At 40.7% G+C, this 12763-nt stretch overlaps 1 pseudogene; it reads right to left on the bottom strand.

Annotated features, from left to right (window-relative positions):
* Positions 1 to 5612: 5612 nt before the first annotated feature.
* Positions 5613 to 7454, bottom strand: LOC137777970 (BTB/POZ domain-containing protein 9 pseudogene; annotated as a pseudogene).
* Positions 7455 to 12763: the final 5309 nt, after the last annotated feature.

Genomic DNA, 12763 nt, shown 5'->3' with positions numbered 1-12763 from the left:
TGGGCTCTCTATTCTGTTCCGTTGATCTATTTGTCTGTTCTTTTGCCAATACAACATTGTCTTAATTATTGTAGCTTCATAGTAAGACTCAAAGTTGGGTAGTATCAGATCTCCAACTTTGTTATCTTTCAATATTATGTTGGCTATTCTTTTGCCTTTCCATAAAAACGTTAGAATCAACTTGTCAATATCTACAAAATAACTTTCTGGGATTTTGACTGAGATTGCACTGAAACTGTAGATTATATTGGGAAGGACTGACATCTTGACAATCTTGAGTCTTCCTATCCATGAACATGGAATAACCTCTTCTTTAGTTCTTCTGTGATTTCTTTCAACAGAGTTTTGTAATTTTCCTTGTACATATATTCTTGTACATATTTTGTTAAATTTATACCTAAGTATTTCATTTCAGAAAATGATAACGTAAATGGTATTATATTTTTAATTTCACATTTTACTTGTTCATTTTTGGTATATGGGAAAGCAATTAACTTTTATATATTAACCTTGTATCTTGCAAACTTGCTATAATCGCCTATAGTTCCAGGAGGTTTTTTTTTTTTTGAATATTCTACATATATAATCATGTCATCTTTGAACAAAAACAGTTTTATTTCTTCCTCTCAAATAGTATACCTTTCATTTCCTTTTATTATCTTATTGCATTAGCTAGAATTTCTAGTATGATGCTGAAAAAGGGCAGTGAAAGAGGACATCCTACCTTGTTTCTGATTCTAGGGGGAAAGATTCTAATTTTTCACCATTAAGTATGACATGATATTTTTTTCTCAGGTTGAGGAAGTTGCCTGTATTTCTAGTTCACTCAGAGTTTTTATCATGAGTGGGTGTTGGATTTTGTCAAATGCTTTTTCTGTATCTATTGATATGATTTTTCTTCTTTAGCCTGTTGATGTGATGGGTTACATTAATTGATTTTCTAGTGCTGAACCAACCTTGCATAGCTGGGATAAATCTCAGTTGGTTGTAGTGTATAATTGTTTTTATACATTGTTGGATTCAATTTGCTAATGTTTTGTTGAAGATTTTTGCATCTGTGTTCATGACAGATATTAGTCTATAGTTTACTTTTCTTGTAATGTTTTTGTCTGACTTTGGTATTAGGGTGATACTGGCCTTATAGAATGAGTTAGGAAGTATTCCCTCTGTTTCTATCTTCTGAAAGAGATTGTATAGAATTGATAAAAATTTCTTCCTTAAATGTTTGGTGGAATTCACCAGTGAACCCTCTGGGTCTGGTGCCTTCTGTTTTAGAAGGTTACTAATTATCAATTCAATTTCTTTATAAATATAGGCCTATTTAGATTGTCTATTTCTTCTTCTGCCTTTTGTGATTTTAAATGAACATATTGTGTCTTTCAAGGAACTGGTCCGGTTCATCTATGTTATCAAATTTGTGGGCATAGAGTTGTTCATAGGATTCCTTTATTATCTTTTTAATGTCCAAAGGATCTGTAATGATGTGTTTTCATCTCTCTTCTTACAGTGCTCATCTGTTCTTGCATGCTGAATATTTTATCCTTAGAGACCTTAGCATATTAATCATAGTTATTTTAAGTTCCCTGTCTGATAATTCCAACATCCAAAGTCTGGTTCGAATGCTTGGTCTATCTCTTCAAACTGTTTCTTTTTCCTTGTAATTTTCTCTTGATAGCTGGGCATGATGTAGTGGGTAAATGGATCAGTTGTAAATAGGCCTTTAGTGATGTGCTGGCAAGTATAAGGAAAGGGGAAGCATTCTATATAGTCCTATGATTAGATCTCAGTCTTTTGGTGAGCCTTCGTCTCTGGACTATGAACTTCACAGTGTTTTCAGTTTTTTTCTGCCCCTTAGGTGGGACAGGAAGAGTAGAGCGGGCTGGAATTAGGTATTTCCCTTCCTCCAGGTCAGTTAGATTTCTGATAAAACCCAGGAGGTTAGGCTTTGATTAACTAGTTTCTTCTAAGGGAAGACCTTGTTAAGAAGAACAGAGTGCTCTTGTATATTTAAAAGCAGTTCCTTCCCCATCCCACACCCTGCTCAGAGCACAAGGGGATTTTTTTTTCTTGATATTTACTGTGAGAACCGGGTAGAGCTCCTAGAGGTAAAACTCAAAAAGCACACTCTCGCCCCTCCCCCCATAATTTTTAACTCTCAAACTTGTCCACATGTAGCCTCCAGCAATTCATCAATTATAAGTTTGCCCTACCCCACGCTGGTTCCTGCATAGACTTCTGCTCTGGTATGTTGTGACTTTCTTTAACCACTTATCTGTTTCTCCAACTTGGGGGCCAGAAGTTTATCCTGTGACCTTACTTCTCTCACAGATCTAAAAAGAATTGTTAATTTTTCAGTTTGTCCAGCTTTTTACTTGTTGTTAGGATGGAATGGTGACTTTCAAGCTCCTTATATGCAGAAACTGGAAATCGCTCTCTATATTTGGAAAATGTGTTAGTAGATATTTGCAAGTCTGAAATTATTAAATCTTCCTGTGAAATAAATTTTGTATCAATATGTGTAACTCTTCATAACTAGTAATATTTTAAACCTTAAAGTCTATTTCATCTATTATCAGTCTAGCTGCCCCAGCTTTCTTTCAACAGAATTTGCCTGATATATCATTTTCCATGCTTTTAATTTCAACCTTTAATGTTCTTATGTTTTACCCTGAGCTTAAAGACAACATATAGCTGTAGTATAAAAAGAATCAAGCTGTTAATCTTTGTCTTTCAACTGGAGAGTTTTGCCCATTTACATTTATTACAGATTAAAAAAAAATTTTTTTGGCCATCTTGCATGGCATGTGGGATCTTAGTTCCCAACCAGGGATCGAACCAGCACCCCCTGCAGTGGAAGTGCGGAGTCTTAACCACTGGACTGCCAGGGAAGTCCCTATTACAGATATATTTGAATGAATTTTCATTTCTCCTTTTGTGCTATTTGTGTTACTTTTATTTTTTCTTATTTCCCATCCTTTCTTGACTTCACTTTAACTGATTGGATTTTTTCCTCTCTTTCCATTTTTTTTTCTTACTATTTTTTAAATGGCTATTTGAGAAATTTTAACACAAATATTTAACAAAGTCCAAAGTTAGTATGCATGCTAGTTTGGGTTGCCTCAGAAGCAGACCTTGAGGTAAGAATTTGAGTAAAATAGTTTACTGGGGAGACGGCTTGAGTAAACACTGATAAGGGAAAAGGGAGATGAGACAGGGAAGGGAAGGACACCAATCAAAGGTCTCTATTTATGTTACCAACGTGGCCAACTAGTGCTAAACCCCAATAGGAAGCTCAAGGAGACAGTGTAGAATGTGTGCCAAGGAATGCAGGAGCTGGAGTATTTATCAGCTAATTCCCATCAGTTCCTAGTTGAGGGCTTCTTTTGGAGACATTAATTCCTCAGCACTTCCAGCTTGTCCTGCCCATGTACAGGAGAGCTGTAATGGCCAGAAGAAGCCCTTAGGAAAAGTTTCAAATGTTTCCATTTATAAGTTAAGCTAGAGTCCAGAAATGGTAAAGCCCAAGGCTATACAGGCAGGGCATTGATAGCATCTGTACAGCTACTATCTTTACTTTCCTCCCCAAAATACAAAGGCCTCAGAATGCTTTAACTCAGACTACTCTCTCCCAAATTATATGCTATTGCTGTCCAGAATTTTAGTTCTTTTTAACCACACGAATTAGAGATGACAATGATGATGATTTTATATGGTCGAGTGTTTATTTAGATTTCTCCATATGTTTATAATTTTTATTGCTCATTTTTCATTTCTAACACCTTTGATTGTTCTTCTGAGGTCATTTTTATTTTTCCTGAAGTATATCTTCTGAAGTTCTATCAGTCAAGGGTCTGTGGGTGTAAGCCCTGTCTGAAATGTCTTTATTTTGCTCTTGTTTTCAAATGAGAATTTCCCCGGATATAAAATTCTACACTGACAGTTATTTTCTCTTCATATTTTGAAGATATCATTGAACTGTTTATTGGCCTCTGTTTGTGTATTGAGAAGTCATTCCCAATTCAGTTTGTCATTCTTGAATTTAGTCACATGACCACACCTAGCTATAAGTGAGGCTGGGAATTATAGAACTTTAGTAGGTTGAATTACCTTCCCATTTATTTATTTATTTGCTTGTTTGTTTGTTTGTTTGACTAGCAGAAAGACAACCTTCCTGTTTAATCATGCAGTTTGAAGATACCCTACTATTCCAATACTGATAAATCACTCACAGCTACGTCACACTAGGAGGAAACAGCTGACCCACTGGCTCTTTGTACACCCAAGATGAATGTGTCTTTAAGACAGAAAGGACCCCCAGTCAGCCCCACCCCTCCTCCAAGCAGTGTGTGCAGAGGACCTGATCACGACAGCCAGCCAAGGGGAGAACTCTGGGAATTAGCAAAACCCGGAAACAATCTCATCACGTTACACAGGGCGGTTAGCACTGGGATGGAAATTACTCAGACACACAGAGCCAGATCAAGTGACAACTGTCGGATGAGATCGTTTCAGTGAGGATTAAGAGGTAAGCTTCTTAGAACTGATTTTTTTTTTTTTCCAATCCCTGGCTGAGTATTATGGTCTGGGGAAAAAACAGTGACCACCGATCACCACCGTGCGTGTGGGAAAGGCCCACCTTTGAGTTCCGGACACCTACTGGCAAGAGGGCTGACTCCACAGGGCTCCACTAACCTGTGGCAAATCAAGGACAGGTCCAGCCCAACCAGAAGTTGGTATACGTTCATCTATATGTACTTCTGAACATTAAATTAGCTGGTGGAATAATCACTATTTCCTTGTCAACCTCCCAAATTTAAAGGCTGGATACATTTCAGGAATGACAAGTTAATAACTTGGCAGTTCAAGTGATTATTAACTCCAGTGTCCACAAATTGATTTGCTTATTGTGTATTTTGTTGAACTTCCTCAAAGGATTTTCCTTGTCAGACCAGGTGCCATGATTAGCTGCATCTGTGCCTCATTTAGGAGACGCGCACCATATTTCTCGGCTCTACCCCGCGCTCAACCGTTCAGAACTAAGGAAGGAAAATTACAGCATCAAAAGGGATTAAAACAAGCAATTTGCTGTTTGAGCCTTTCAAAAAGATCTGGAACACCTATGCTTCAGCAAATGGAGAATAACTTTAAGAAATAAAAAATCATTTAGTTGCCAGGGCAACGTACTCCATAAAAGTAAACACTCTATGGAAACCCATTTCCTAAAGGGTGCCTCCAGGTAATGAAGGCTTAATATATTCTCTTCCATTCCCGTGTTCATATGCCATTTTTATATTCTGACTCAGGCCTGTCTACTACTCCCTTCCGTGCCCTTTGTGGGGTTAGATTAGAGAGGTAAGGTGTTAATGGTGGACTTGATGAAGATTGAAGACCCACTTTCTCCCTCTGGAGACCAGCCTGATTTGAACAAATCGAGGAGAACAAAGCAGCCCTTTTGTGTCCTTGGGAGGAAACCTGTTCTGTGTCCGTTTCTGCAGCCAGGCCTGCTCCTCCCAGGGAGGGATGGCGGGTAGTCCACAGGGATCCCGGCTCAGGGAGGACACGGTTCCTGCGCCATCTGGGCCCACCCGAGTCACTCCACATGTGCACCACCTTTATCGGTGCTGCTGGATGGCTGAGTACGAGTTGGAGCCTGGGCTGGAAGGCAGTGAGTTGCCGCTTGGGGCCTACAGGACGTGCGGGTCGAGCTGCTGACTGGCCAGGCTGGTGTCCCCTGTCCCCAATTCCCCACTGTTTTCCTCCTTCTGGCTGCTCTGCTGCTCAGGACACTCAAAGTGGACGTAGTGGAACACCTTGTTTGCAGTGTTGTGTGTTCCAATGATCCGGATGAAGGAGGCCGGCTGTCTTTCAACAGTTACTGATTGCCAGGACTTGCAGGCGACTTTAGTTCTTTCGGCTACCATGGTCCACTGCTGCTGGTTGGTGGAAACCTCAACATAGTAGCTGTAGCTCTGATCTTCACAGTCCCACAGTAATAACCACTTTGACCCGATCATGTATGGCTGTGCCGGTTGAACCACAATTGGACCACTTCCCAGCTGATGACATGTATAGCCAGAATCCCAGTCATAGTTCTTGGTGCCCTTGTTCAGCAAGGTATTTTGGCTCCGACTGACCCCTTCAATCACACTGGCGCAATCAGCAATTGTTGCAACGTTCTCCATGGGCACTATTAGCCCCTCCTCCAGAGTGAAAGTTTTGTTTGTAAACATACGTTCAAGAGCCACAATCTGAAAAATCTTATTCACTGTGTTATGAGTCCCAACTATTTGAATATACCTGCTGACATGGGCTGGAAGATATAACGTTTGCCAAGAACGACCCAGATATTGTGAATGATCAATCACTCTGATCCAATCAAGTTCATCCATTGACACTTCAATGGAATATGAATGAGACCGGCTATCTCGGTCCAACAGGAGTATCCGAATATGATTGCTAATGGACGGCTGACACAGCTTAATCTCGATGCCAGACGGCAGTCATCATCAATCAGATGTCTAGAAAATCCATGATCCAAGTCATAACTTTGAGTGTCACCATCTGATAAGGCAGACTTCAACTGCCCTTTTACCACCTGGGCTCCATACTTCATAGTTGCAATGTTTTCTTCTGGTATGAGCATGTCTCTATAATTGAAGTCCGTGTCCCGGCTCTCTGATTGAACTTTAATAGCATCCAGAATGGCATCAGGGGACCACAGTCCCAAAGGCCTCACATCATTCAGAAGTTCAGTGAGGCTCATCAAAGGCAAACACACAGCCTGCATGATTTCAGCATGATTCTCCTTTGAATTATGCTTACACAAGTTTAACAAGCCTAGGAAAATATCTTTTTCGGGAGCTGCAAATGAATCTTTTAATACGATGTTTAAAAGTGCTGTTTTAGAAAGGGAGAGGAAGCCTTGGCTTGAGAACACCTCCTGAGCATTTCTGTCCATAAACATGCTGCACATGCAAGTTAACTTGGGAAGTGAGTAGAGACTGGCAACATCAAAAGTCATACAGACATTCTGAATGTTAAGTTTGGTGCAGAGGTACTCAGAGGTAGAGTCCTCCAGTTCTGGAAATCCATATGATAGCCAGGCTCAAAAAGTCCAGCAGCACCTCCTCCTTCTTATCTGTCAGCCTCGCCTGCCTAGTGTATTGAATAGATGTATGTAAGTAGCATCGCGAATGCTTCTGCAGTGGTGTCCTGGAGAGGGATTTTGACTTCAGGCTGAGATTGTCACATTCCACCGTATAGTAATGCTCGAAAATATTGGCACCTGACTGCTAAAATTACCCTGTGGGCAAGAAAACGTTTCTTTTCCACAACAAATGTGACATAGCCATACTCTTCCCCAATCAACAAGGCACAAATATGTTCAGACAAATGTGTACATGATCAATTTCCCCCACTGCAGTAAAGCAGCGAAGAGGGTGGCTGTTAGTCATTTTGTAGAACAGATGATAGCCGTGGATCCCCACGATGTTCCTCTGCGACCTCACCGCCCTCACAGATACCTCTTCCACCCATCCCGCACCCCCATCCTAGCCACGGCCCCCTCCTCTGCCATCCTCGCCGCCCCTGCCTACCTTCCCATTTAAATTTGTGGTTCTGACATAAGGAAAAGGAGGACAATGGCTCCGGGCATAGGCAAGTAGCAAATCTCTACCACAGTCTGTCTTTTGGCTATTAAGCATCCATTTTGGGACTTCCCTGGTGGCGTAGTGGTTAAGAATCCACCTGCCAATGCAGGGGACATGGGTTCGAGCCCTGGTCCGGGTAGATCCCACATGCCGCGGAGCAACTAAGCCCGTGCGCCACAACTACTGAGCCTGCACTCTAGAGCCAGCAAGCCACAACTACTGAGCCTGTGTGCCACAACTACTGAAGCCCGCCCGCCTAGAGCTCGTGCTCTGCAACAAGAGAAGCCACCGCAATGAGAAGCATGCGCACCACAACAGAGAGTAGCCCCGCTCACCACAACTAGAGAAAGCCCGTGTGTAGCAACGAAGACCCAACGCAGCCAAATATAAATAAATAAAATAAAATAAACAAATCCATTTTATACTCCCTTCCCACATCTAGAACACACTCGTCTTCCAAAAGAGAAACCTCAAAAGCCTCACCCTCTGACATCTAGCTCAAAGTCCTTCTTTTCAGGCTCAGATGTGACTCTTCATGTTCCAGTGACCTAAAAACTAAATGCCAACCCATCTGCTGAACAATGATTGAGAATAGGTTTTAGTGGTTAAAACTCTCATTCAAGAAAGGGGAGAATGGGCAGCATGCAGCAGTCACTGGTCTGTAGCAATCACCAAGTGCAGTTGAGTAGGATAGCGGAGACCTCCAGCCCTGGCAGTAGGGTCCGCTGCCTGGTTCACTGCCAAGTTCTCTGGGTCTTTTATCTCATCACCCCACTGCTTTATAGCCCATGGTTTCCTTTCTCAAGGAACAAGGTGGCTTCTGGAGCTCCAGCCCTCACACCTACGTACCAGTCAGTTGGATGGAACAAGGGAGGGAGAGACGCTATAGGACATAAAGGTCCTTTGTGGCTGTGGCTCTGCCTTCTCAGTTTCTTCCCTGTCTCTCATCCTGCATGGCCACATCTGTGTGGGCACTGGAAGGTCTGCTTCTTGGAGCCTCATTGCCTTCAGTCGGCTTCTGCTGGTGCAGACTTGGGGTTTAGAGTGTACTTTGGAGCGGGTTGAATTAACTCTCACAGGTTATATCAGGCCAGTCTTAGGATTTTTTTGACAGTAAAGTTCCATTGAAAATTTAGTAGGCTTCCAGACTTTTTTGTTTTCACTTGGAACCAAGATTGTTTCTTTGAAGCCTCAAGACCATCATCTTTCAGTTACTGTCTCTGTGCTGTCCATCCTTCTCCCTTTGAAATACTCTATTTCATTGCTTCCAAGGCACAGATTTCTTTCTTTTCATTTTTATTGAAATGTAACATATTTACATAAAAGTGTGCAATTTACAGTATACAGCTTGACAAATTTTCACAAACTGATCACCCCTATGTGACCGACATTCAGCTCAAGAAACAGAACATCACCCAGAGTATAAACCTTCTAGCTACTACTTCCCTCAAGGGTAACCAACCGCTATCCTGACTTCTAACATCATAGATTTGCTTTGTTTTGCCTATTTTTAAATTTATAAAAATTATGTATAAATGGAATAATCAATATATGTTTTTTGTGTCTGGATTCTGTTGTTCAAAGCCCTAAATGTTTGTGGGTATCATCCATATTACTTTGTGTGGCCATAATTTGTTTATTCTTATTGTTGTGTAGTATTCCACTATGTGAATATACCACAGATTATTAATCTATTCCACTATTGATAGGCATTTTGAGGTAGTCACCAGTTTGGAGCTAGCACAAATAGTGCTGCTATGAATATCCTTGTATTTATATTTCGGTGAACTTATTTACATATTTCTGTTAGGTATTGTCTCAGTTACCTATGGCTGCATGACAGTCTCATTTTAGTATACTCATTGATTCTGTGGGTAAGGAATTTGGATAAGATGCAGAAGGTAAAATCTGTACTCTGCTCTGCCTTGTCTGGGGCCTCAGCTAGGAAAACACAAATGGCTGGGGGTGGTTCAGTGGCCAGGGGCTGGAATCATGTGGAGACTTCTTCACTCACTTATCTGGTGTCTGGGCTGGGATAACTCAAAGACTGGGCTAAACTGGAACTAGACTTCAGGGTACTTGTCCACAGTCTCTCCGTATGCCTGAGGCTTCCTCACAGCATGGGGGCCTCATGTAGTCAGACTTCTTACCTGGAGACTGGGAGCTCTAAGAGAAAGTATTCTAACAATCGAAATGGAAGCTGTAAGACCTTTTATGATCTGGCTTCAAAAGTCACACAGTGTTGGGACTTCCCTGGTGGTCCAGTGGGTAAGACTCTATGCTCCCAATGCAGGGGGTCTGGGTTCGATCCCTGGTTGGGGAACTAGATCCCGCATGCATGCCACAACTAAGAAGTCCATGTGATGCAACTAAAGATCCCGCACACCACAACAAAAATCCCACTTGCCGCAACTGAGATCCGGTGCAGCCAAAACAAATAAATAAATAAATAATTATTTTTTTAAAAAGTCACACAGTGTCACCAACACCACACTTTACTGGTCAAAACAGTCATAAACCCTCTGTGGTTCAAAGGCAGTGGATATAGACATCTGTTTTTTGATAAAAGGAGTGTCAAAGAATTTGCAGCTGTGTTTTAAAACTGCCACATACCTCGGACTAGAATTTTGGGGTCTTAGTGTATGCCTATGCCTAGCTTTTAGTACTGCCACCCATTTATGTGGCATACTTGTATCAATTTGTTACATGAGCAATGTATGAGAGTTCTGGTTGCTCCACATTTCTGCCAACACTTGATGTCACCTTTTTCATTTTAGCTACTCTGGTGGTTGTAAAGTAACAGCACGTTGTGATCTTAATTTGCACTTCCTTTGCATTTTCCTGACAACTAATGATACAAGCCTGAGTGGGCTGAATGGTGCCCTCAAAAGACATCAGGTCCTAATTCCTGGAAGCTGTGAATATTATCTTATATAGTAAAGTTTTTGCAGATGTGATTAAATTAAGGATGAGATGAAGAGATTATCTTGGATCATCTAGTGGGCCCTAAACGCTATAACAGGTGTCTTCATAAGAGAGAGGCACAGAGGAGGAGGTGGCGGGAAGATGGAGGTAGAGATTGGAATGATGCAGCATCAAGCCAAGGAATGCCAGCAACCACCAGAGACCAGAAAATGCAAGGGATGGATTTTCCCTCAGAGCTTCCAGAAGGAGTGTGACCTTGCCAGTATCTTGATTTCAGACTTTTAGCCCCCAGAACTGTAAGAAAATAAATGTCTGTAGTTTTAAACCACCAAGGTTATGGGAATTTGTTATAGCAATCCCAGGAAACTAATATAAGAACATTTTCATTTATTTATTGGCCATTAGAATATTCTCTTTTATGAACTGCCTATTCATATATGTTGCCTGCTTTTCTATTGGGTTGTCTGCCATTTTATTTATTGGTGTGAAGTGGTTCTTTTAATGTATTCTGGATATAAGTTGAACTGATTTGAGTTCTCTGGGAAGCAGAGACTGAGGTGGAGTAAGTAGTATGAAAAGCTTATGGTGGAGAAGCACCAATGAAAGAAAAGGCGAGAAAGCAGGATTGGGAGGGGGCCATCAGACTACAGTGTAGACCTGAAGCTCTCTGACAGCCCAACAGGGAGCTCTGGAGCAAAGGCTGCCCATTAGAGGAGCCCCATGGTGGGGTGAAAACAGCTAGGACCTTGTACCAATGCCTTGTTTATCTTTGGTTGAGGAACACCCTGCAAAGAACATGGTGGTTATCAGTGCCTTTTTCAATCATTGGTCAAGAGCCACCACAAGAAGAACATGACCTGGGCTCAGAATGCTGATGTGGACCTGAAGGAGCCAACAGCAGGAGGTTGTGTTAACCACACTCCTCACAGGTCTGCAGTGAGTCCTCTCTTGAAGAGGGATCTGAATTGTGCATCTCAGTCTGCCATGTGAGTCCTTTATTGTAAATATCTTCTCCCACTCTGTGCTTGCCTTTTCACACTTTTAATGGTGTCTTTTGATGAACAGAAGTCTTTGCTCTGAACGTAGTCCAATGTATCATTTTTTTCCTTTTTAACTCGTTGTTTTGTGTCATGGTGAGAAACATTTGCCTACCTCAAGTTTTATCCTAAAAGATTAGTTTTTTAACCTTTCACATTTAGACCTATAATTCACCAAGAATTGATTTTCATGAATGTGAGGTAGGGAGTCAAGATTTATTTTGTCCCTTTGGCTATTCAATTGCCTTAGAAAAGAACATCTTTTCCCCTTTTCCCCACTGTACTACTGCAGATGTTGGCTTTGTCATCAATCAGGTGAACATATATGTTGATTTGCATTTCCCTTATGACTAATGATGTTGAGCATCTTTTCATGTGCTTATTAACCATTTGTATATCTTCTTTGGAGAAATGTCTATTCAGGTTCTTTGCCCATTAAAAAAATTGGGTTATTTATCATATTATTATTGAGTTGTAGGATCTCTTTATGTATTCTAGACACAAGTCATTTACCAAATATATTATTTGCAAAAATTTTCTCCCATTGTGTCATTGTCTTCTTACTTTCTTGATCATGTCCTTTGAGGTAAAAAAGTTTCAAATTTTGATAAAGTCTAATTTTTCTCTCTTTTTTTGTACTTGTGTTTTTAGTGTCATATCTAATTCAAGATCATGAAGATTTGCACCTATCTTTTCTTCTAAGAGCTTTATAGTTTAGGCTCTAATATTTCAGTCTTTGATAATTTTGAGTTATATTTTGTATATGGTGTGAGATAGGGGTCTAGACTGATTCTTTTGTATGTGAATATCCAGTTGTCCCAACACCATTCGCTGAAAAGATTTTTCTATTCCCCATTGAACTGCTTTGGCACTCTTGTTGAAAATCAATTGACTCTAAATGTGAGAGTTTATTTCTGGACTATAAATTCTATTCCATTGATATATATGTCTGTCCTTATGCCAGTACCACACAGCCTTGATTACTTTAGCTTTGTAGTAAGATTTTTAAAATTGAAATATAGTTGATGTACAATATTATGTTAGTTTCAGGTGTACTGTATAGTGACTTGACACTTGCATACATTATGAAAGGATCACCATGATAATTCTAGTAACCATTGGTCCCCACATAAAGTTATTACAATGTTATTG

This window comes from Eschrichtius robustus, chromosome 15, assembly GCF_028021215.1.
Source record: "Eschrichtius robustus isolate mEscRob2 chromosome 15, mEscRob2.pri, whole genome shotgun sequence".
In the NCBI taxonomy this organism is placed as follows: Eukaryota; Metazoa; Chordata; class Mammalia; order Artiodactyla; family Eschrichtiidae; genus Eschrichtius; species Eschrichtius robustus.
Note: the sequence above shows the minus strand (reverse complement) of the source record. Positions and strands in the feature narration are given on the sequence as shown.